General features: G+C 38.3%; 1 pseudogene; it reads right to left on the bottom strand.

Moving 5' to 3' along the window:
* Positions 1-348: 348 nt before the first annotated feature.
* LOC111529997 overlaps positions 349-21,757 on the bottom strand; it is a 43,400-nt pseudogene continuing 21,991 nt past the window's right edge.

Here is a 21,757-nt window from a genome sequence, read left to right as displayed (position 1 = left end):
AAAGCTTTTATTTTAGGACAACTATTATGGAAATCTAGGGTGGAAATCGGACTCACTGTAATTGGGATAAGAAGACACTCTGAGAAGAAGGCTGTACATGTGACATCTACTGCATTTTATGCACTCATTTTGCATTCTCTTCCTTTCTTCCTCCTCTTTGAAGCGCCAGATTAAAGTATAATTACACTAGACAGTTACAAATGGGCTTATTACAAGAGAACTATATGTTTAAGAAAGTGAGGCTTTCAGATAAGAAATCTCCAAATATTTTCTGTTATATGTTTTTACAATCTTTCTTATAAAGGAGTGTTTGATGCGCAACATCTGCTAACAGAAATAAATCTACACTCAAGCCCAGCAGAATAATCGAATATAAAATACAGACATAAAGCAAACTACAACGGCAACAGTGATTCTTCGGGCAGCATGTGCAAAATATACTATTTTGCTATCTAATATCATCGTGATCAGAAATGTGCCAAAACACTCTTTCTCATTCCACTTGAACTGGATCCCCGTAATTCCAACAAACATCACTTGTGACATTAGGTTGTCATCAGCTTGCATGATCCCCAGTTCACTTAACCTTTTCTTCTTTATCTGGCCTTTTTGTGTAAAGGCAGGAACCAGTTCATTTACAGTTTCCCTCAACTTGCTCAGAAAGGTCAGATCTTGCATAAAACTCCATTTCAGCAGGTGCACAATGCATCAGCTCCTCTGGATCTACTCTTTCAGCTACATCTGCCTTTCTACTTGTCTGAATTTTAAGTGCTTTATTTTCTGGAGAAACAAACTATGACAAAGTTCAGTATACGAGCTAGCCCAACTAAAACATGAATATTTCTACACAGTTTGTTAGAGCTTTCAAGTTTTTTCTGCCAAGCATCCTGCTGTCATCTAACTGGAGTTTACAAATTCCTTGCCATAAGAATCTCAATGAGCGACTGTCTTGCTCTTTATGCGGTTTCCTGATCTTCATACAGGATCACAAATTTTGAACTATTTGTCTACCCTTTTCATCCTGGAATCTTCTCCACTCAACAGATATTTATTGGATATTTACTATCTGTTAAGCATTGTGTTAGGAACTAGGATGCAGATTGGTAAGACAGTGCTATTTTCTTTTAATTCCCAATCTTGCAGCAAACCCTAGATGAGCCCCAAGATCCCAGCCCCCTGGTATTATTTTCATGATGATAAAATGGCAAAAGGACTTTGCACTGCAATTTGCAATGTAATTAAGGTCCCTAATCAGTTTTCTCCAGCTGGTTGGAAAAGAGGAATTCAGAGAGATTCAAAGCATGAAAGGTTTGCCTTGAGGGAGGTTCTCTTTTGCTGAGATAGAGCGGACCATGGGGCAAGAATCTGAGAGCAGCCTCTAGAAGCTAAGTGCGAGCCCCAGCCAATAGCCAACAAGAAAACAGAGACCTCAGTCCTACAACCTACATAAATGAATTCTGTTGATGAATAACATGAATGTGTTCGGAAGCAGGTTCTTCCAACTGAGCTTTCTTTTTTTTTTGAGATGGAGTTTCATTCTTGTTGCCCAGGCTGAAGTGCAATGGCACAATCTCGGCTCACTGCAACCTCTGCCTCCCGGGTTCAAGCGATTCTCTTGCCTCAGCCTCATGAGTAGTTGGGATCACAGGCATGTGCCACCAAACCTGGCTAATTTTGTAATTTTAGTAGAGACAGGGTTTCTCCATATTGGTTAGGCTGGTCTCGAACTCCTGACCTCAGGTGATCTGCCCACCTTGGCCTCCCAAAGTGCTAGGATTACAGGCATGAGCCATTGCGTCCAGCCCCAACTGAGCTTTCAAATCAGAGCACTGTCCAGCTGACACCTTGACTTCACCCTTCAGACCTGTGAAGAAATAAAGAACTAGTTCTTCAGGAGTGGACCCTGAAGGATGACAAGGAGTACTCTTGAAACTGCTTTAAACTTTCCTTAACTCAGTCAATACTTAATTCTTCTCTACAACTGAGATTTAGTAGACTGAGATCTATGTCACTGCTTTGAAGTTCACAAATATCCAGTGAGTTAGCTCACCTTTGCTGCCAAGAGAGGCAGATGACAGGGAGGCACTTCCTTCTACCAATAAAAAATGGAGGCAAACTCCACTATCCACTCCAGTAAACACAGCTCTCAACCTGGCACATGGATTTCCCCACCTCCAACCTCAACAGATGCCAGCCGGAGCCACCACTGCTATCACACACCCATCCTCATTCTATCTGTTTATAGAAAGCCAACCACGGTAAGAAGGGAACTGCAGGACCACAGAAACCACAATGTCAAAGTTTTGAATGAACAGTTGAACTAGCTGACTTTGAAAGTTCCTTTGTCCCTCAGATTCTATATTATAGCTTTACCAAACTTCTCTTTCTCCATGCCCAAATATATTCTGGCAATCTTAAAAAAAAAAAAAAAAAAAAAAAAGAAAAAGAAAAACAAATAAAGCAGGAAGACTCAGATCCTTAATCAGATTTTAATGCTAAAAACAAGTAAATTAGGTCTGATTTTTCTATCTAAAATTCCTAAATATCGCATACCTTCAGTTTCATCTTGGGCATTTTCTTGCAGATTAGAGAAAATTGTAGTTTTCACCAAGAAAACACCATAACCTTCATTTTATGATATTACTCACCAAGGATATTCTGGGAATGTCATAATGCTCATCTAAGAAGACCTGTGACACTGAAACAAATGTTTCAAGGAACTGTCTTTTCAACACTGCCTGCTTAAAAAATCTTGGCTTTTTTCACACTATTTTAAAAATAAAGCAGAAAAGCTATGCTGATTGACATGCTGTAGCACAGTGTGATGCAGCATTCCTCTGTCATTTCTGCAGATCTATAGGCAACAAAGCATTCCTGCAAAAGACTTTCAATCATTAGCTACTGATATTATTAGAATTTATATACTATTTAGGCCTTTCAAAATCAGAAAACAATAGGACCCAACATGGGAATGTAATAAAGCATAATTTCTTAGGTGAAATCATTCCAACCTTTAGAAAGCAAGTGTCTCAGTTGATGCTCAGCTTAATGAGAAGCCCTTCCTTGCAACAGCAGGTCCATTCTCACTCAGGGAACCCGAACTTACTGCCATATATTTCTATGCCAGCACCCTACAAGTTACAATTTGAGATAATAACAATCAGTTACAAAAACGCAGGAAGAGTTTTATTACAATCACTTTTTAGCCTTTTACACAGTGCAAATGTAAAGCACAAAGATCAAATGTTTTACAGATAGGCTTTATTAGGTATTTTAAACCAACACTTCATTTGTTCCAGATTAGCAAGTCATTAGCATACATCATTTTCAAACCACCCCACCCCACCCCAACACACAGACTGAGTGTCAACATTTCAATTCCTGTTCCACTGTCTTTCATTCTAGACAAATCGGTTTTCAGATTCTGCCAAAAGTAGAAATCCTTTAACAATTTTGTTGAAAGATGCACTTATTCAAAATGACCATTCTCTCATCTACTCAATTAGTGAAGAACAGTATTTGAGTTTAGTAAAGTATAATTTGAGACTAGAAACAAGGCCCTACATTAAAAAAATGCCAGTTATAAGATACCCCAATCCAACTCAAAAATTGCTTCTATGAATTAAGTAATGGCCTTCACTGCTACACAGGTTAAAATTAACAACTAATTCAAGTGTCTCTGAACCACATATGTACACACTAACTTATCTCTTCTATTGAGATGTTTTTAAAAATCTGCTAACTGGGACTTAAGCTAAAAAAATGTCAGATTGGGGTTATGTGCAAAAAAGACATGGGAGTGATTATATTAAAAATACATGCCGGGCGCGGTGGCTCAAGCCTGTAATCCCAGCACTTTGGGAGGCCGAGACGGGTGGATCACGAGGTCAGGAGATCGAGACCATCCTGGCTAACACGGTGAAACCCCGTCTCTACTAAAAAATACAAAAACCTAGCCGGGCGAGGTGGCGGGCACCTGTAGTCCCAGCTACTCGGGAGGCTGAGGCAGGAGAATGGCGTAAACCCAGGAGGCGGAGCTGCAGTGAGCTGAGATCTGGCCACTGCACTCCACCCTGGGCGGCAGAGCGAGACTCCGTCTCAAAAAAAATAAAAAAATTAAAAAAATTAAAAAAAAATAAAAATACATATACAAATAGTTAAATATCAAACTATCAGGAATCATATCAAATTTAAAAAGAATGGGAACAGCAGCTATCTGGCAAATGATACAATCATATTCAAACTCAGTTATAAAGATGAACAGATAATTTGGCAATTAAAAAGTAACTGCCACTTGTGAAACAATAGGGATGTCTCTATTTTTCCTGCTAGGTATAACCAAAAACCATCGGCATTATACATAAAATAAACATAAGATAACTGAAAAATGGAGAGAAGGTGGCAGACCAGCAACAGACCTCAAGACCCAAGAAAGAACACCAACACAGTGGGAAGTTCCCAGGGTTTTCTTTTCATTTCACAATCCCCAGACTTGGAGCTGATGTAGCTGGCAATCCAGTACACAAACAGACAAAGACAAAAAAAGCCCCCAAAATACTGCTTTGTCTAGGCAACCTAGAAATACTGAAAACAGATAATAATACCTCCATTCTAGTCAAACAGCACAAAATAAAAGAGCAACCCCATTCCCATCATGCCAGCCAAGGTCGAGAGGAACCTGGACTTTTGGCCTCTGAAGGCTATAACCAGATATACTCCCACTGGGGTGGAATCAGTGAAAGCAAAACAGGGAGCCAGGACTTTCGTCCCCAGTAACTGGTTACAAGGCTGTCTCTGCAGCAGTATCAGTGAAGACTGAGGAGCCTGGGCTTGTACCCCCACCTAGCAGCAACAAGATGCTTGTCCCTCCCCACTGGGGTGGTGTCAGAGCAAGCCTAGTGGAGATTACAACTTTCACAATTAGCCAATGGTAAGAAGACCAGGCCCGTATACCACAGTGTCAGCAGAGACCAAATGGGAAGCTAGAATTCCCACCCTTACCCAGCAGTAACAAGGAGCTCCTCCACCCAGCTTGAGTATCAACAGAGGCCAAGGGGAAACTATGACTTCTACCTTAACAAGTTGATGGCCACCTACTCCCATCTTTTATCTTCCTGCAGGAATGTCAGAGAAGTTAGAGAAGATCCAGACTTCCATAATGTAATACAAAAAATGTACAGGATTCAAATGAAAATTACTTGTCATGCCAAGAACCAAGAAGGTGTCAAACTGAATAAGACAATCAACTGATGCCAAAACCAAGATGTCAGAGATGACAGAATTAACTGACAATAATTTGAAAGCAGCCAGGATAAAAATGCTTCAATGAGCAATTACGAACATACTTCAAACAAATGAAAAATGAGTCTCAGCAAAGAAACAGAACATAGAAAGCACCCAATTAAAATTTTATTTTTAATTTTTATTTCAATAGCTTTACGACTGTAATATAGTTTGGATATTTGTCCCCACCCAAATCTCATATGGAACTGTAATCTCCAATGCCGAGGGTAGGGTTTGGTGGGAGGTGTTTGGGTCATGGGGGCAAATCTCTCTTGGCTTGGTTCTGTCATTTCAATAAGTGAGTTCTTGTGAGATGTGGTCTCACATCTCACAAGTGTGTGCCCCCTCCCACCCCCCTTTCACTTGCTCCTGCTTTTGCCATGTGAGGTATCTGCTCCCTCTTTGCCTTCCACCATGATTGTAAGCTCCCTGAGGCCTCCCTAGAAGTTAAGCAAATGCCAACATCATGCTTCCTCTAAAGCCTGCAGAACCATGAGCCAATTAAACCTCTTTTCTTTTTAAATTACCCAGTATTAGGCATTTCATTAGAGCAATGCAAGAACAGCCTAATACAGAAAACTGGTACTGAGGAGTGGGGCATTGCTTTAAAAACACCTGAAAATGTGGAGGCAGCTTTGGAACTGGGTAATAGGCAGAGGTTAGAAAAAGTGTGGAGGGCTCCAAAAAAGACAAGAAGATGAGAAAAAGTTTGGAATTTCTTACAGACTGGTTAAATGGTTGTGACCAAAATGCTGATAGTGATACGGACAATGAAGCCCAGCCTCAGATGGACATGAGAAACTTACAAGAAACTGGAGCAACGGTCATGTGTGTTATGCCTTGGCAAAGAGCTTGGCTGCATTCTATTCATGCCCTAGGGATCTGTGGAAGTTTGTACTACAGAGCAATGACTTAGAGTATCTGGCAGAAGAAATTTCTAAGCCACAAAGCACTCAAAAAGTGGCCTGGCTGCTGCTTCTAACAATCTACGCCCAGATGCAAGAGCAAAGGAATGACTTTAAGCTGGAGCTTTAAAGGGGGAGCAGAGCATAAATGTTTAGAAAACTTGCAGCCTGGCCATGTGGCAGAGAAAGAAAAAGCTTTCTGGGGGAGAAGAATTCAAGCAGGCTGTGGAACAACTACTTGTTAGATATTTGCTTAACTAAAAGGGATCCAAGTGCTAATATCCAAGACACTGGGGAAAAGGCCTTGAAGGCATTTCAGAGCTCTTCTCACCAGCCCCTCCTATCACAAGCCCAAAGGCCTAGGAGGGAAGAATTGTTTGGGTGGCCAGGGCAAGGTTCCCAAAGCCTGCACAACCTCAGGACAGTGCTCCCCACATTCTGGCTGCTCTGGCTCCAGCTGTGGCTCAAAGAGTCGCAGATACTGCTTGTGCCACCAATCCAGAGTGGGTAAGCCACCACAGCCTTTGGCAGCTTCCACATGGAGTTAAGCCTGTGAGTGCACAGAGCGTAAGAGTGAATGGAGGCTTGGTACCCTCTACATAGATTTCAGAGGATGTACAGAAAAGCCTGCTGGGTGTCCAGACAGAAGTCTGCTGTAGGGGAAGAGCCCCCACGGAGAACCTCTACTAAGGCAGTGCCTAGAGGAAATGTGGGGATGGAACCTCTAGAGTCCCCACTGGAGCACTGCCTAGTGGAGCTATGAGAAGCAGGTGGCCAAACTCCAGATCTGAGAATGGTAGATCCACCATCAGCTTGCACCCTGAGCCTGGAAAAGCCACAGGCACTCAACAGCCAGTGAGAGCAGCTGCAGGAGCTGAATTCTCGAAAGGCACAGGGGAAGAGCTGCCCAAGGCCTCAGGGGCTCAACCCTTCCATCAGTGTAACTTGGGTGTGGGACATGGAGTCAATGGAGATTAGTTTGGAGCTTTAAGATTTCATGACTGCCCCGCTGGGTTTTAAACCTGTATGGGGCCTGTAACCCCTTTCTTTTGGCTGATTCCTCCCTTGTGGAATGGGAATGTTTACCCAATGACTATAGCTCCATTCAATCTTGGAAGTACATAACTTCCTTTTGACTTTACAGGCTCATTTGTGGACTGGACTTGCCTTGTTCAGATGAGACTCAGATGAGATTTTGAACCTTAAACTTTGAGTTAATGCTGGAACAAGTTAAGACTTTGGGTGACTATTGGGAAGGCATGATTGTATTTTGCAATGTGAGAGAGACACGAGATTTGGGAGGGTCTGGGGCAGAATGATATAGTTTGGATATACATTTTTCCCTGCCCACATCTCATGTTGAATTGTAATCCCCAATGCTGAAGGTGGGGCCTGGTGGGAGGTTTTTGGATCATGGGGGCAGATCTCTCATGGCCTGATGCTGTCTTCAGGATAGTGAGTGAGACCTTGTGAGATCCGGTCATTTAAAAGTGTATGATATCTGCGGCCCCTCTCTCTCTCTCTTGCTCCTGGTCCAGCCAGGAGCCGCAATGTGCCAGTTCCCCCTCTGCCTTTTGCCATAAGAGTAAGCTTCCTGAGACATCCCTAGAAGCAGATGCCACTATGCTTCCTATATAGTCGGCAGAACCATTAGCCAATTAAACCCTTTTTCCTATAAACTACCCAGCCTCACATATTTCTTTATAGCAGTGCAAGAACATCCTAATACAGAGTACATGTGCTTTTTGGTTACAGGATGAATTGTATAGTGGTGGAGAGTTTGGGATTTTAGAATATCCATCACCCAAATAGTACACATTGTACCCAACAGATAGTTTTTCATCCTTCACCCTCCTTCCAACCTTGTCTATTCTGAGCCTCCAATGTTGGTGATACCAGTCTGTACCTTTGTACACCTAAAGCTTAGCTCCCACTTGTAAGTGACAACATGTAGTATTTGATTTTCCACTCCTGAGTTACTTCCTGTAGAATAATGGTCTCCAGCTTGATCTAAGTTGCTGCAAAAGACATTATTTATTTTTCATAGTTCATTATTTTCTGAGTAGTATTTCATGGTGTGTGTGTGTGTATATATATATATAAATAAAAATTTTAGAACTGAAGAATAATTGAAATAAAAATCTCAATGATAAGTTCAACAGCAGAATGAAAAGAACAGAGGAAAGAAACAGTGCCTACAAAGATAGAACAATAAAAATTACCCTATCTGAACAATAGAGAGAAATTAAACTGAAAAATAAATGTAAACAGAGCTTCAGGGACCTAACTGGACTATAACAAAAGATCCAATATTTGTGTCATTACAGACCTGGAAGGAGAGGAGAAAGAAGGTGAGGCTAAAAAGGTAATTGAGGAAATAATGACTAAAACCTCCCACATTTGGTAAGACACAATAAGCCCACAGAGTCAAGAAGCTGAGCAAACTCCACACAGGATAAACTCAAATAAATCCGTGAAAACATATATCATAATTAAATTACTGAAAACTAACGGCAAAAACAAAAAAAAGTATTGAAAGCATCAGTGAAAAATTTACACCTTACCCGTTGGAGAGAAATTGTGATTGAGAGCATCAGAAACCATGGATGGCAGACAAAAGAGGCCCAGTATTATTTAAGGGTGGAAAGAAAAGAACTGTCAATCCAGAATCCTATAGCCAGTAAAGATATTCTTCAGGAATGATGAAGAAATCAAAACATTCTAAGAAGAGGAGAAACTAAGATAATTAGCAACCAGCAGATCTACTCTAATAGAATGGGTAAAGAAAGTTCTCTGAACAAAAGAGAAATAATAAAAGAGGGAATCTTGGAAGATCAGAAAGGAAAAAGGAGCAAAAGTAAGCAAAAATGCCAGTAAATAGGCTTTCCTTCTCCTCTTGAGTTTAAATTATGTTTGAAATTTGAAATGAAAATATTATTATTGTCTAATGTGGTTCTAGATGTACATAAAGGAGATGTTTAAGACAATTATAAAAAGAAATTGCAGGGAGCCAAAGGCTGGTGGGATGTGACCAACTCAGCATTCCACTGGAGGCTCTATGATCAAACAACAAACTGTTTTTCATGAATGCAGGATGTAGGCAAACTCACGACTGCTCCTGCTGACAGAAGGTTTGCTGGAGGCAATCACTCCCTGGTGCTGAGGTTATCTACTGTGACTTCTACAGCCCGTTGTTCAAGGACTGCATTCTTGCAAGCCTGCTCTGGACCAAGCAGCTGATCCCTTCTTCCATTCCCCTTCTCACTATCTCTTTTGCCGAATAAATATGGAAGACTGTGTAAAGCTCAGGGCCCTTGTCCACTAGAGGCAAGGTGCCCCCTGACTCCTTCTTCCAAATATACTCTTTTGTCTCGTGTCTTTTATTCCTACATTTGCCCAGCTTTGTTTGGTCCCCCTAGGTTCATGCGGGTTACATAGTGGTGCCACAATCAGCGACAGAATCGGGTGCTCCACAAGAGATGTAAAGGAAAGCAGAGTTTCTCTACTTCACTTGAACTGGTGAATGAAGACACCAGTAAACTGTGAGGCTATGTACATATATTACCTGAAGCAATCACTAAAAAAAATAGCTATACAAAAAGATATACTCAAAAACAAATGAAACTATGAAAACTGCTCAGGTAATCCCCAGGATGGCAGAAAAATGCAAATCAAGAAATAAAAAGCAGAACAAACAGAAAACAACAAATAGATTAATGACTAAACATCAATAATTAAATGTAAATGATCTAAATATAAAGACATTAAAAGACACAGATTCGCAGAGTGGATTAAAAACATGACTCAACTACAGGCTGTCAACAACCAAATTTAAACAAAATAATATAGGCAAGTTGAAAGTAAAATGGTGGAAAAAGATGTATCATGCAAACATTAATCAAGGGAAGGCAAGTGTGGTTATATTAATGTCAGATAAGGTAGACTTTGGAGCAAAGAAAATAACCAGAGACAGATAATAACATTATATAATCAGAAATATGTTTCACCAAAATGACAACATAGCAATCCTAAATGGGCATACAACAAATAACAGAACTGCAAGATATGTGAAGCAAAAACTAACAGAACTGAAAAGCCAAACATATCCATACGTGTGCTTAGAGATGTTAGCAACTCTATCTCAAAAACTGACAGAATTACTAAACAGAAAATCAGAAAGAATACAGGAAAACTCAACAATACCACCAACCAATTTGATCTAGTTGATGTTTATAGAATGAAATACCCAACAACAGCAGAATACATATTCTTTTCATAGGGTCACTTTACACATAACAAGATAGACCACATCTTGGGTCATGAAACAAACCTCAACAAATTTCAAAGAGCTGAAGTCACACACTGTGTTTTCTGACAACCATGGAATCAAACTAGGAATCAACAAAAAGATAACAGTAATACTCCCAATACTTAGAAACTAAGACTTCTAAATTCTGCATGGGTCAAATGATGAAAATACAAAATATAAAAATTTGTGGAACACAGCTAAAGTAATGCTGAGAGGGAAGTTTATTAACATTAAGTGTGCACATTAATCAAAAGCAAAACAAACCCAAAACAGGCAGAGGGAATGACATAATAAAAACAACAAAAACCAATGAAATTGAAAACAGAACAATTTCTAAAAATCAATGAAACAGAGTTGGTTCTTAAAAGAGAGAGAACAAACGAGCTACCAATATAGATTACGAAACAGAGATGATCACTACAGACCCTGCCAACATCAAAAGAAAAAGGAAATACTATAAAAGATTCCAATATATGTAAATTTGACAACTTAGAAGAAACGGTTCAATACTGCTAAAATAAAAACTACCAAAATTTACTCTATATAAAATAGGTCATTTGAATAGTTCTTTACCTATAAAGAAAATTGAATTCATAATTTTAAAAATTCCAAAAGATAAATTTCCTGGCTCAGATGGTTTCATTGGAGAAATCTATTAAACATTTAAAGAATTAACAGTAATTCTACAAAATTTCTTCTAGAAAATAAGAGCAAAAAATGCTTCAGAGTTCATTTTATGAAGCTAGTATTAGTGATACCCAAACCAAAGACAGGAGTTCAAAAAAACAAAACTACAGACCAATATTCTTTATGAATATAGATGCAAAATTTCCTCACAAAACATTAGCAAGTACAAGTCAGCAAAATATAAAAAGATTATACACTATGGCAAAGTGGTATTTATGCCACTGAGGCAAGGCTGATTCAAAATTTGAAAGTCAACCAGTATAATCCATCATTATCTTTTTTTTTCTAATAATAAAAATCAGGTGATCATCTCAGGAAATGCAGAAAAATCATTAAGGAAAGTCAACATTCATTTATGATAAAAGTTCTCAGAAAAAGAGAAATAGAGGAGAACTTCTTTACCTTGATAAAGAATATCCATAAAACACCTAGCTAACCTCATTCTTAATGATGAAATATTGAATGTATTCCCCATAACATGAAAAATAAAATTAAGCTATCTACTCTTATTCAAAATAGTGCTGGAAGTTCTAGCCAGTGCAATAAGGCAAGAAATAAAAAAAAAAAAAAAAAAAAAGCATACTAATCAGAAAACAAAACAAAAACAAGAAAAAACAACTTTTGTTACTTACAGATAACATGATTGGCTACATAGAAAATCCCAAGGAATCTACAAAAACACTTCTATAACTAATAGGTAACATTCAGCAAGGTCACAAAATACAAAATGAACATACAGAAATCAATCATATTTCTATATACTAGCAATAAACATATGAACATTGAACTTAAAAATATAGCATGACAATCTAATAACAAGTACATATGAACATTTAACTTAAAAATATAGTATGACAATCTAATAATAACAAGTAATGGAGAAAAAACTCTCTATTCAGTAAATTTAGCTGGGATAACTGGCTAGCCATATGCAGAAGACTGAAACCGAACCCCTTCCCTTCACCGTATTAAAAACCAACTGAAAATGGATTAAAGACTTAAAAGTAAGATCTAAAAGTATAAAAACCTTAGAAGAAAAACTAAAGAGCTACTGCAGGGTATCAGCAGAGTAAACAACCTACAGAATGAGAGTAAATATTTGTAAGCTATGCATCTGACAAAGTCTTAATGGCTAGAATCTATAAGAAAAAAAAAGGCAAAAACCCAACAAACCCATCTAAAAATGAGTAAAGGACATAAACAGACACTTCTGAAAAGAAGATATACACATGGCCAACAAGCATATGAAAAAATATTCAATATCAGTAATCAGAGAAATGCAAATAAAAGCCACAATGAGATACCATCTCACACCAGTCAGAATGGTCGTAATTAAAGTCAAAAAATAGCAGATGTTGGTGAAGTTACAGAAAAGGGCATGCTTAAACACTCTTATTGGTACTGTAAATTAATTCAGTCACTATGGAAAGCAGTTTCAAGATTTTTCAGTGAACTTAAAACACAACTACCGCTGGGCGCGGTGGCTCAAGCCTGTAATCCCAGCACTTTGGGAGGCTGAGACGGGCGGATCACGAGGTCAGGAGATCGAGACCATCCTGGCTAACATGGTGAAACTCCGTCTCTACTAAAAAATACAAAAAACTAGCTGGGCGAGGTGGCAGGCGCCTGTAGTCCCAGCTTACTCAGGAGGCTGAGGCAGGAGAATGGGGTAAACCCGGGAGGCGGAGCTTGCAGTGAGCTGAGATCCGGCCACTGCACTCCAGCCTGGGCGACAGAGCGAGACTCCATCTCAAAAAAAAAAAAAAAAAAAAAAAAAAACCACTACCATTTGACCTAACAATCCTATTACTGGATATATACTCAAAGGAATATAAATCATTCTACCAAAAAGACACACGAACTCGTATGTTCACTGCAGCACTAGTCACAATAGCAAAGACATGGGAACAACTTAGATGCCATCAAGGGTGGACTGGATAAAGAAAATGTGGTAAATATATACCGTGGAATACTACACAGACATAAAAAAATCATGTCCCTTGAAGCAACATGGATGCAAATGGAGGTCATTATCCTAAGCAAATTAACACTGGAATAGAAAACCAAATACTGCATGTTCTCACTTATAAATGGGAGCTAAAAACTCAGGACACATGGACACAAAGATGGGAACAACAGACAACAGAACCTACTTTAGCAGGGAGAGTGGTAAGTGGATAAAGGTCAAAAAACCTACCTATTGGGTACTGTGCTCAATACTTGAGTGGCTAAATCATTTGCACATCAAACCCCAGTGACATACAATTTACCCATGTAATGAACATGCGCATGTCCCTCATGAATCTAAAATGAAAGTTGAAAAAAAAAAAAAAAACACAAACAACAATTGTATGCTGAAGACTACATAATGTTGACGAAGGAAATCAAAGATATAAATAAACAGAGAAATATGTTCACAGACTGGAAGACTCAACATAATAAAGATGTCAATTCTTCCCAAATTTATATATGTTTATTAAAATTCCTATCAAAATTTCAGCATGATTTCTTGTGTATACAAAATTATTCTAAAATTTATATTGAAAGGCAAAGAACTTGGGTAGTTGAAACAATTTTCATAGAGACCAAGTGGGAGAAATCACTCTATTTGATTTCAAGACGTAAATCTAGCTACAGGTATTAGTGAAGAAATAGGCCACTGATCAGTGAAACAGAATAGAGAACACAGAAATAGACCTATACAAATATGCCCAAACAATATTTGAAAAAAACATAAAACCAACTTATTGGAGGAAGGACAGTCTTTTCAAGAAATGGTAAAGGAGCAACTGGACATCCACAGGCAAAAAAAAGGAACCTTGATCTAAACCTCACATCTGACAGCAAAATTACTAAGAACTGGATCACAACTTTATGTAGAATGTAAAACCATAAAAATTTCATAAAAAATAGAGGAAAATATTTTGAAATCTACAGTTAGGCAAAGAGTTCTTAAACTTAACACTGAAAAGCTCAATCCATAAAAGGAAAAATTGATAAATTGGACAAAATAAAAACTTTACTCTGTAAAAACCCACATAAAGAAGATAAAAAGACCAGCTACAACGCAGCAGAAAGTATCCGCAAAACACATACTTGACAAAGGACTAGTATCTAAAATATATATATATAACTCTCAAAGCTACAGTAAAAAAGGACAAACAATCCAATTAGAAAATAGGCAAAAGTCACAAATAGACATCTCACTAAAGAGGATAGAAGAATAGCAAATAAGCCTATGAAAAAATGTTCAACGTCGTTAATTAAAACCACAGTTAGACAGTACTATCACCTATCAGAATGGCTAAAACAAAAAATAGTGAAAACATCAAATGCTTTCAGGATATGAAGAAGAAACTGGATCACTCAAACATTGCTAGTGGGAACTGAAAATGGTACAACTACTCTGGAGAACAGTCTGGCAGTTTCCTTAAAAAACTAAACACGCAACTGCCATAGGACCTACAATTGTATTCCTGGGCAAACCCTAAGAAATAAAAAGTATAGTCTCATCAAAATCTGTACACAAATGCTTATAGCAGCTTTAGTGACAATAGGCAAAAACTGAAAATAATCTAGATGTCCTCCAATGGGTAAATAAACAAACTGTAGAACAACCACACATTGGACTACTACCCAACAATAAAAAGGAACAAATTACTGGTACATACAGCAACCGGGATGAGGCTCCAGAGAATTATGCTAAGTGAAAAATGCCAGTCCTACAAGGTCATATCCCAAAAGGAATGTGATTTCACTTTTAAAACTTTTTCAAAATGATGAAATAATAGAAATGGAAAACAGATTAAGGTTCGCCAACAGTTAAGGAAGCGACTGGTGGGAGAGGAAAGTAAGTGAATGTGGCTATAAAAGGGTAACTGGAGGAATCCCTGTGGTGATGGATGTGCTCCTCAGCCTAACTGAATGTCAGCACTCTGGCTGTGCTACCATACTGTGTATTCATAAGTTGTCACCACTGGGCTAAACTGGTAAAGAGCGTACATACAGGATCTCTTTGTGTTATCTCTTACAACAGTAGTGAATCTATAATTACCTCAAAATAAAAAGTAATTAAATAAAAACAACTGAGCTTTAACTGTTACAAAATTGTTTACAAAGTTATAATTTTAAGGTCTAAAATTCTCTGAAAATTACCATAAATTGTGAGATTTATTTTTCTTACTAATCTATGTTTTGAAAATGCTACATAAGAACCTTGCACAATTGAGCTTGCATGACTTAGTAGATATAAATGTCTGAACTTCTTTGAAGAGAATAGGAGTATGCAGTTACATCTTGGTCTCATATTTTACATATTTATTTACAACTTAAACTCAAACTATTTCCCAAAAAAAGCTCATCATATCTTGTCACCATGTAAATCCAAGTTCTTCATTAAAAATTCTACTGATGTGTGTGCTGTGCCTCATGCTACTTTACATGGCAGCACAGTTTTCTGATGGAGTCTCACTATGGTGAGTGCCTGTGATGAAAACATACAGCTGACTGCTTTAAGAAGTAATGTACCTTTTCCAGTATCAGGGACAGCCTGGAGCTGACATTAGATATAGTCTAAATATTTAATAGCTTCCATTTAATCTTGAATTAGAAATTCATAAAATACAAAACAATGACTATTTTGAGTTATTTTCTAAAATCTAAAAGCAACATTCTTAAAAAAGAATGACTTGACCTCAGAAATGCAAAAGAACTTTTCTTTCTTTTTTTTTTTTTTTAATTATACTTTAAGTTCTAGGGTACATGTGCATAACGTGCAGGTTTGTTACATATGTATACTTGTGCCATGTTGGTATGCTGCACCCATCAACTCGTCAGCACCCATCAATTCATCATTTATATCAGGTATAACTCCCCAATGCAATCCTTCCCCCCTCCCCCCTCCCCATGATAGGCCCCAGTGTGTGATGTTCCCCTTCCCGAGTTCAAGTGATCTCATTGTTCAGTTCCCACCTATGAGTGAGAACATGCGGTGTTTGGTTTTCTCTTCTTGTGATAGTTTGCTAAGAATGATGGTTTCCAGCTGCATCCATGTCCCTACAAAGGACGCAAACTCATCCTTTTTTATGGCTGCATAGTATTCCATGGTGTATATGTGCCACATTTTCTTAATCCAGTCTGTCACAGATGGACATTTGGGTTGATTCCAAGTCTTTGCTATTGTGAATAGTGCCTCAATAAACATACGCGTGCATGGGTCTTTGTAGTAGAATAATTTATAATCCTTTGGGTATATACCCAGTAGTGGGATGGCTGGGTCATATGGTACATCTAGTCCTAGATCCTTGAGGAATTGCCATACTGTTTTCCATAATGGTTGAACTAGTTTACAATCCCACCAACAGTGTAAAAGTAGTGTTCCTATTTCTCCACATCCTCTCCAACACCTGTTGTTTCCTGATTTTTTAATGATTGCCGTTCTAACTGGTGTGAGATGGTATCTCATTGTGGTTTTGATTTGCATTTCTCTGATGGCCAGTGATGATGAGCATTTTTTCATGTGTCTGTTTGCTGTATGAATGTCTTCTTTTGAGAAATGTCTGTTCATATCTTTTCCCCACTTTTTGATGGGGTTGTTTTTTTCTTGTATATTTGTTTGAGTTCTTTGTAGATTCTGGATATTAGCCCTTTGTCAGATGAGTAGATTGCAAAAATTTTCTCCCATTCTGTAGATTGCCTGTTCACTCTGATGGTAGTTTCTTTTGCTGTGCAGAAGCTCTTGAGTTTAATTAGATCCCATTTGTCAATTTTGGCTTTTGCTGCCGTTGCTTTCGGTATTTTAGACAAGAAGTCCTTGCCCATGCCCATGTCCTGAATGGTACTACCTAGATTTTCTTCTAGGGTTTTTAGGGTATTAGGTCTAACATTTAAGTCTCTAATCCATCTTGAATTAATCTTCGTATAAGGAGTAAGGAAAGGATCCAGTTTCAGCTTTCTACTTATGGCTAGCCAATTTTCCCAGCACCATTTATTAAATAGGGAATCCTTTCCCCATTTCTTGTTTCTCTCAGGTTTGTCAAAGATCAGATGGCTGTAGAGGTGTGGTATTATTTCTGAGGACTCTGTTCTGTTCCATTGGTCTATATCTCTGTTTTGGTACCAGTACCATGCTGTTTTGGTTACTGTAGCCTTGTAGTATAGTTTGAAGTCAGGTAGCGTGACGCCTCCAGCTTTGTCCTTTTGACTTAGGATTGTCTTGGCAATGCGGGCTCTTTTTTGGGGCCATATGAACTTTAAAGCAGTTTTTTCCAATTCTGTGAAGAAACTCATTGGTAGCTTGATGGGGATGGCATTGAATCTATAAATAACCTTGGGCAGTATGGCCATTTTCACGATATTGATTCTTCCTATCCATGAGCATGGTATGTTCTTCCATTTGTTTGTGTCCTCTTCTATTTCATTGAGCAGTGGTTTGTAGTTCTCCTTGAAGAGGTTCTTTACATCCCTTGTAAGTTGGATTCCTAGGTATTTTATTCTCTTTGAAGCAATTGTGAATGGAAGTTTATTCCTGATTTGGCTCTCTGCTTGTCTGTTACTGGTGTATAAGAATGCTTGTGATTTTTGCAAATTTTGTATCCTGAGACTTTGCTGAAGTTGCTTATCAGCTTAAGGAGATTTTGGGCTGAGACGATGGGGTTTTCTAAATATACAATCATGTCATCTGCAAACAGGGACAATTTGACTTCTTCTTTTCCTAACTGGATACCCTTTATTTCTTTCTCTTGCCTGATTGCCCTAGGCAGAACTTCCAACACTATGCTGAATAGGAGTGATGAGAGAGGGCATCCCTGTCTTGTGCCAGTTTTCAAAGGGAATTTTTCCAGTTTTTGCCCATTCAGTATGATATTAGCTGTGGGTTTGTCATAAATAGCTCTTATTATTTTGAGGTACGTTCCATCAATACCGAATTTATTGAGCGTTTTTAGCATGAAGGGCTGTTGAATTTTGTCAAAAGCCTTTTCTGCATCTATTGAGATTATCATGTGGTTCTTGTCTTTGGTTCTGTTTATATGCTGGATTACGTTGATTGATTTGCGAATGTTGAGCCTTGCATCCCAGGGATGAAGCCCACTTGATCATGGTGGATAAGCTTTTTGATGTGCTGCTGAATCCGGTTTGCCAGTATTTTATTGAGGATTTTTGCATCGATGTTCATCAGGGAGATTGGTCTACAATTCTCTTTTTTTGTTGTGTCTCTGCCAGGCTTTGGTATCAGGATGATGTTGGCCTCATAAAATGAGTTAGGGAGGATTCCCTCTTTTTCTATTGATTGGAATAGTTTCAGAAGGAATGGTACCAGCTCCTCCTTGTACCTCTGGTAGAATTCAGCTGTGAATCCATCTGGTCCTGGACTTTTTTTGGTGGGTAGGCTATTAATTGTTGCCTCAATTTCGGAGCCTGCTATTGGTCTCTTCAGGGATTCAACTTCTTCCTGGTTTAGTCTTGGGAGAGTGTAAGTGTCCAGGAAATTATCCATTTCTTCTAGATTTTCTAGTTGATTTGCATAGAGGTGTTTATAGTATTCTCTGATGGTAGTCTGTATTTCTGTGGGGTCGGTGGTGATATCCCCTTTATCATTTTTTATTGTGTCTATTTGATTCCTCTCTCTTTTCTTCTTTATTAGTCTTGCTAGCGGTCTGTCAATTTTGTTGATCTTTTCAAAAAACCAACTCCTGGATTCATTGATTTTTTGGAGGGTTTTTTGTGTCTCTATCTCCTTCAGTTCTGCTCTGATCTTAGTTATTTCTTGCCTTCTGCTAGCTTTTGAGTGTGTTTGCTCTTGCCTCTCTAGTTCTTTTAATTGTGACGTTAGAGTGTCAATTTTAGATCTTTCCTGTTTTCTCTTGTGGGCATTTAGTGCTATAAATTTCCCTCTACACACTGCTTTAAATGTGTCCCAGAGATTCTGGTATGTTGTATCTTTGTTCTCATTGGTTTCAAAGAACATCTTTATTTCTCCTTTCATTTCGTTATGTACCCAGTAGTCATTCAGGAGCAGGTTGTTCAGTTTCCATGTAGTTGAGTGGTTTTGATTGAGTTTCTTAGTCCTGAGTTCTAGTTTGATTGCACTGTGGTCTGAGAGACAGTTTGTTATAATTTCTGTTCTTTTACATTTGCTGAGGAGTGCTTTACTTCCAACTATGTGGTCAAAAGCACTTTTCATTACCACAAAAGAATATCAGAGAGCAACTTTGCCCAGTATCTTGGGAAAAAAATACCTTATTCAAGAAAGAAGACACAGATCCTAGGAAACAAATACTACTGCAACGTGAAGATAGCTAGTTTCAGTCTAGTGATAAATTGAAAACAATGAATACAGACCACCACGTTGGAAAGTATTAAAAGAAAAAGATGACTGCACCGAGAAGAAATTAATATTAAACTAACACATTTTCAAGAATAGGCTGAACTATTTTTCACATCAGGGTAAGATTCCTAAGTTGTCATGCTGTGTACACAAATAAATAATCAGCCTTCCACATATAGGCATATTGTCATTTCAACAATATTCAGTCTCTTTACCAGGAGTAGATTCCATCTCAAGAAATCATCTTTGCTCATCCATAAAAACCAAATCCTCACCTGTTCAAGTTTTGTCACAAGATTATAGCAACTCATTCCCATCTCCAGGCCCCACTTCTAATTCTGGTTCTCTCACTATTTCTACTACATCTGCAGTTACTTCCTCCACTGACTTCTTGACCCTGAAAGAGTTTGGAAGTATTGGAATCAAGTTCTCCCAAACTCATGTTAATGTTGACATTCTGACCTCCTCTCATGACTCTTGAATGCTCTTAGTGACATCTAAGTGGTGAATCCTTCCCAGAAGGTTTTCAATTGACTCTGCCCAGATTCATCAGAGAAATCACTATCAATTGAAGTCTACTTATGAAGTCTACTTCTTAAATATTACGACTTAAAAGTTGAAATTACTCCTTGACCCATGGGCTGCAAAATGGATGTTGTGTTAGCACAAAAAGAACATTAATCTCCTGGCACATTTCTGTCAGAGCTCTCAGGTGGCCAGGTGCTTTGTTCAGTAAGCAACAATATTTTAGAAGGATTTTTTTTTTTTTCTTTTCTGAGCAGTACATCTCAACAGTGGGCTTGAAATATTCAGCAAACAATGCAAATAACAGATGTGCTATCACCCAGGCTCTGTTCCATTTCTAGAGCACAGGCAGAATAGATATAGCATAATTCTTAAGGGCCCTAAGATTTTCAGAATTGTAAATGAGCACTGATTCAACTTAAAGTCACCCGTAAAAGAGTTGGCCAGTCTTTTGAGGCTCTGAAGCCAACTAATGACTTTTCTCTAGTTATGCAAGTCCTAGATGCATCTTCTTCCAATAGAAGGTCATTTCATCTACAGTGAAAATCTGCTGTAGTGAGCCACCTTCATCAGTGATTTCAGCTAGCTCTTCTGGATAGCTTGCTGCAGCTTCTACAATAGAAACTGCTGCTTCACCTTGCACTTTCATGCTACAGAGATGGCTTCTTTCCTTAAACTTCATTAACCAACCTCTGCTAGCCAACTTTTTCTTCTGTAGCTCCCTTGCCTCTCTCAGCCTTCACAGAATTAAAAAGAGTTCGGACTTTGCTGTGTAGGCTTATGCTTAAGGGAATGTTGTAGCTGCTTTAATCTTCTATCCTGACCACTAAAACTTTCTCCATATTAGTAATAAGGCTGTTTTGCTTTCTTATTCATGTGTTTGGCTTTTGACGTGCCTTTCTCACTAGGCTTAATCATTTCTAGACTTTGTTTAATGTGAGGGACATGCAACTCTTCCTTTCACTTGAACACACAGATGTCACTGTAGGGTTATTAATTGGTCTCCTTTCAATATTGCTTTGTCTCAGAATAGAGAAGTCCAAGAAGAGGGAGAGAGAAGGGAGCATGGCTGATTGTTGGAACAGTCAGAACACACACAACACTTACTAAGTTCACCATTTTCTATGGTGATGCAGTTCATGTCACCCAAAACAATTACAGTGGTAATATCAAAGACTACTGGTCACAGATTAGCATAACAAATATAAAATAAAAATGTTTGAAATATTGTGAGAATTACCAAAATGTCACACAAAGGCATAAAGTGAGCACCAGTTATTGGAGAAATGAGGCCAAGTAGACTTGCTCGAAGCAGGGTTACCAAAAACCTTCAATGTATAAAACATTCAATATCTGCGAAGCACAATAAAATAAGGTATTCCTGTACTTAACAGTGGCATTTCATTAAATTCTCTCTTTCATAGAAAGTAAAGTTTTTCTTCAAAGCCTAGAATGAGTAAATACACCAAACAGTCAGACACTTACTTAAGATTCCTTCTACAACACCATGCTGAACAAATCTTAAGTCTGAGATGTTAATATCCTCATTCACGCAGTCCACAGAAGTGTCACCTTTTCCCCTATTTTCTATCACAATATCAATTGGTAGAACACATCTTAAGGGAGAACAGAAACATTTAGGGTGGGTGAGGGGAAATGTCCAAACACAAAAATGTAGAACACATTTCTCTAGTGCAAGAGACTCGAAATGATGAGACCAGC

Source organism: Piliocolobus tephrosceles, chromosome 21 (genome assembly GCF_002776525.5).
Source record: "Piliocolobus tephrosceles isolate RC106 chromosome 21, ASM277652v3, whole genome shotgun sequence".
Taxonomy (NCBI): domain Eukaryota; kingdom Metazoa; phylum Chordata; class Mammalia; order Primates; family Cercopithecidae; genus Piliocolobus; species Piliocolobus tephrosceles.
This window is presented reverse-complemented; position numbering and strand designations above follow the sequence as displayed.